This window comes from Argentina silus (genome assembly GCF_951799395.1).
Source record: "Argentina silus genome assembly, chromosome: 10".
Lineage (NCBI taxonomy): Eukaryota > Metazoa > Chordata > Actinopteri > Argentiniformes > Argentinidae > Argentina > Argentina silus.
In genome coordinates, this window is record NC_139664.1 from 18,274,769 (window position 1) to 18,280,189 (window position 5,421).

Consider the following 5,421-nt stretch of genomic DNA (forward strand, 5'->3'; position numbering starts at 1 on the left):
ACATACAATCTAATGTCATTTACATTCATCCACAGGTGTGTGAGAGGACATGCTATATTATGGCTGTTATTCAGGATAGGAACCTCGTTCGAGAGGCGCGCTGCAGATTCATTATCATTGGCCCTGTCATTATCTGAAGGCCCTAAGGTCATGTCCGCCTCCAGTGGAAGAGCTAAAGAAGCTTGGGCCCATCACTGCAAACCGCCATAACCTTATTCTCTCTCTCTCTCTCCTTTTTTCATTCAGCTGTTGCATTGAGATTGTTTTGTTTTGATTGAAGTTTCAATTTCCATTGTTAACATTGTCAATTGATGTCATTCGTTTCAGCATAATTGGGTCTAAATAATTCACCACAATTTCTTTTTTGGGAAATGTTATGCCAGCAAATGCTCCACCGACGTCAATCTTGTTTTACGGCAAGCTAATGATATGAGGCTTGATTAACCCAAGTTGTCTATCTCAGAAGTAGCCCAATTATTTCATTGTTTACGCTAATTGTCCCTCCATCTCTGATATCGCTGAAATCAAATTATTTCATTCAAATTGCATAATAATAGGTAATGCAGTGAGTTATTTGTGTCTTACGGCCATGCGGCCCTAGTGTGTCCTTGATGAAAGAAATGTTATTTGGTTAGCTCTCGCTAATTACTTGAATGGGGGGATTCATAGGGAAATGCTCTAGCTAACGAAATGATAGTTTTAATGGACCCATATATAATGAGAGCAAGTGAGTGCATCAGAGGTTGCAGAGTTAATATGTTTCATGAAAATGGAAGTTGAAAAGATGCTGAAGATGGAGCGAATCTGAAAATGCCATTTCCCTTTGCATGAGTCTGCCTATGTGCCTGAGTGCATTGATATGAGCAGGGGTAGACAGGACTCCTGTTGGAGCAAATGGATAGCTGGAGGTAGAACAACCTTGAAATGCTTTATTGATCAAGACAAACGCAGACAAATACATATACTTTGAATGCAAGAGAGAGAGCAAATGCTACTGACTGAATGTGTGCGTGTGTGTATGTGCGTGCGTGCGTGCGTGTGTATGCGCGTGCGTGTGCGTGTGTCTGTGTGTATCTGTGTGTTTATGACTCATCGATGGCCTCCACTCTTTTGCAGATTGCATTTGTAAACTCTTCTCCTCCAAGCAAGCCTCTTTCATGAGAGATGACTTCTCCCAGCCCCGTCTCACGCTCCACCAAGTGTGTGTTCATGTATTCAATTCTGAGCTCTGACACTGTTCCTCAAAAGAGGTCTGGTGAAGTAGGGGACTAAAGATCTAAATCATAGAGAAGGGCATAGAACAGAGTAGAATATAGAATACAATAGAATTGTCAGGTCATATCAAGATAGTGAATCAACGATTCATTCCATTTAGGAATAAAAAAGCAATGATCTAAAAAAGAAGTTGTTGGGAACTCCATAACAATAAAAAGTCTGTATTATTCTTGTCTTTACCTGTTGGAATAAAAAGCGGCACAATGTTTCAGCTTAGCCCCAGGCAAGGGTGCTGATTTAGAAGAAGAGGGAGTATGTGCCCTTGCGGCGGACGGCCTATTCTGAGTAAGATGACGAGAAGAGAAAAGAAGATGAGAAGAGAGAAGAGAGGAACGAGACTCTGGAGAGGAGGGTGAACTGTATGGTGCTCTCTCTCCAGGCAAAAAATAATAATAAAAAAAAAACGTCTTCGAGATACTGGATTGAGGGAGATTCAAGGACAAACAAAGCATGTGTTATGACAACCACAATCAATGCCAGCCTCCAGGAGAGATTGACAAATCCCTATACAGGCAGAAGGCTTTGAAAGAGAAATACTGTGCTGCTGATTTGTATCTTCAGCGGTTGTCGATATATGGCACTAGCAGGTTCAAAGACGATGCTCTTGTAAGTCTGGTCTTAGGCAGAAAAACAACAACAGCTACAGTACATGCTACATACACAAGCTACATTAGACTGGGGTTTGTATGTTTTTAGTGGGTGGTTTTGTATAATAGTTGAACAAATAAATATTCTTTTTTAATACTTTTTCTTTTTTCTTTTTTTCTTTCTTTTTTATTGGGGGGGCGGGGGGGGGGGGTTTCCTCCAGAATTGTTTTGGCAGGTTGAATTCTTCTATTGAGGCTCATATTCAGAAAACGTGCATCTTGTAACGGTCAGACAGGTAAACCCAAGTGCAGAACACAGACTAAGAGCAAGGATCAGTGAAACCCCAAGCTGGGGTGTGTTTATTAAGAGAAGGCTGACTGAGCCGATATGTAGACAGGTAGTCCGGTAAGGGTCAGACAGGCGGTTGGTCAGGCAGCCAGGGGTCAAACAGGTAAGCTGGCAGGCAGACAGGCAGAGTTCGGGCAGGTAATTGGGTTGGCAGACAGGCATAGGTCGAGTAGGCAGGTGGGCAGTCGTAAACACAAGAGGTCAGGCAGGGAAGCGGGCAGTCATGCAGGGGAACAGGCAGGTAGGCGGATAGTCGTCCAGGCATGGTTCAGATAAGCAGGCAGGCAAGCAGGCAGGAGGGTCAGGCAGGGAAGGAGGATCGGTAGCAGGACGTGACAGAAGGCTTTGAAAAATAAATACTGTGCTGCTGGTTTGTATCAAATTGGTTTGTAATAAATACTGTGCAGCTGACTGGCAGGTTTAAAGACGATGCTCTTGTAAGTCTGGTCTTAGGCAGAAAAACTACAAATTAAGCTACAGTACATGCTACATACACAAGCTACATTAGACTGGGGTTTGTATGTTTTTAGTGGGTGTTTTTGTATATAGTTGAAAAAATAAAGACTTTTTTTTATACTTTTTCTGTTTTGGCAGGTTGAATTCTTCTATTGAGGCTCATTTCAGAAAACATGCATGCATACATGCATCTTGTATAACAACGAATTGGCTTCAAATTTGTTTCACTTTGCCTTGTCCTCCATTTCTAAATGAAAATGCACAAACTATAACGTTTTGGAACGTTCTGAGGTCAATTTGTTTTATACTATTCTCCACAAAATGATTTTTTCATTTTTGGGACCAATCTATTCAATTAATCATCATGGTCTCCAACACTGCATGGCAAGCAGGGAAATTGATTGTGAAGGGGAACCATGAAATATTTAAAATGCTCCTGTGATCTCAGTGACGGTTGAAGTGGTTGCTGTAGCCATTCGTCCACAAGACATTTGGACACAAACCATCACAGCAAACAAACAGGCAAGGATGTAATATTCTGAAATGGGTCTGTGATTGCTACATATGAAATGTATGCTGAGTACACTTTTTCCATCCAGTTGGTATTTAAATACAGGAGGTAAGTATATGTTCATGGCCACTTAGTGTGAACTGGTGCCCAAATAAAATGCTTGAGGAGAGAAGTTATGTAACCCATACAGTTCAAAATGAGCACATTCAGCTGAAGATAGGCTATCTCTCACATATACCGGGCACTTAAGCGAGAACAACTGAAAATATATTCAAAGTGGTATTGGCAATCTAGAAGCATGGGTCAAAGCAATCATAAATAAAATATAAGGTGTTGATTCATGTTGTTGCTGTCCGTTCAAAGGCAAACTGTGGCTCCCATGTCTCTCTCTCTCTCTCTCTCTCTCTCTCTCTCTCTCTCTCTCTCTCTTTGTCTCTCTCTCTCTCTCACTCTCTCTTTGCCTCTCTCTCTCTGTCTTTGTCTCTCTCTCTCTCTCTCTCTATGTGTGTGTGTGTGTGTGTGTGTGTGTGTTTGTCTGGGAAATACTATTCACTTCCATCTTCACATAGCCTTAAGTAAAGAACCCAGCTTACCCTTCGATCTTGTTTCAAACACTCGCTCTTTTCTTTGAACCAAGGCAGATGTATCATTGTTATTGAGCCATATCTTTTTTGGAACCTGTCAAAAGAACGTTATCTACAAAAGAACACTCTTTTGATCACTGCTAGCGTGTCTACACTGGATTTGCAATAAGGAATGCAGAGGCCCGGGGGATCCGTATTCAAGGAAAAGAACACTTATATGTGTGCCTGCTCTGTGTGTGTGCATGCGTGCGTGCGTGCGTGCGTGCGTGCGTGCGTGCGTGCGTGCGTGCGTGCGTGCGTGCGTGCGGGCGGGCGTGCGTGCGGGTGGGTGTGTGTAAAAAGGCATTTATTGCACAGTATGGCACATAGTAGTAATTTGAATAGTTTGGAATCGTTTTCCAGTTTTGTATTGAATCCTTATTAGTGCTCATTTCAGTTCCATCTTCCACACAGTCATATTCATTTACCATATCATTGTTCCTCACCAAACATGGACAGTGTCCTGGAACAACCCAATGTGTTGAGCTCCAACTGCATTTGATGATCAGATTCACTTTTCTATACATTTTGTCCTGTATCTCCTGGACATCCAACACTTGTTGGAATGACCGTGAGTGACAAATGACAAGTCAGTGTGCAGTGTGAGTGTGAAGACCATGATTGACATCCACTTGACCTTTTTTCATACCTTAACATCGGTGGAAGTTGAAAAAGAAGTGGACTGCCAACCTAATCTATAGAGAGTCAGGGTCGTCAATAAAAAGCATGACTCCTCGCAGAGTTTCTCTCCATGCACTGAGCCCTCGGCATGAGGGAATGGTGTACAGCTTCTCAGTTTTCAGACTCAGGCAACAATCCCTTGAGGCTCATAAACATTAACAAAATAAACCAAAAAAATGAACATCTGCTTTGGTGATGATAAACATAACAACAACACCAGAAATGTCTATTCCTCAACAGTGCTGTGTCGATGTTATTTCCTGTTTTTGCTGTTTCCTGTGAAAAGTGCAGAGACAGGAAACATTTTTTCCAGTTCTGCTCTTTTAACCTTGACTTGACTCACTGAGATGACCATAACAATATGAATATGGTGTATCGTTTAGTCCCTGTGAGTTCTCTCTCTCTCTCTCTCTCTCTCTCTCTCTCTCTCTCTCTCTCTCTCTCTCTCTCTCTCTCTCTCTCTGTCAACATCTTGTGCCTTTCAGTTTAACCTCATTTGAATAATTGACTGGTCACTGATACAAATGAGAGTGTCCCACATTTGCATGTTTGTTGGCTAAGGACAGGGTCATGTATTCTGCTTCTGCCTCCCAGGCTGTGTTGTTGTTATCACTCTTCATCCTTCCCATTTGCATGAAAAAAGGAGTTACTTGGAATGTCAGGGAGAGGTTTCAGAAAACACCGCCGGAATGTCCAAGAAATACTGAAGAAATAACGGAAGTTTCTTGAACTTTCCTGAAGTCAGGCACACAGCCAACTATTTCCCAGTATTCTCTTCCCAATATTCCCTATTATAGCCTGATTACTTTCTCCGCATTGAGTGAACGTCTCTGGAGAAATGATATCTCTTTGTTCTTCAAAAGGAATGTCTCTTTAGTTATCTGAGCAGTGGAACTTGCTAGTATGTGAAAACAGCCCTGTATCACCCAGTCTTTTATC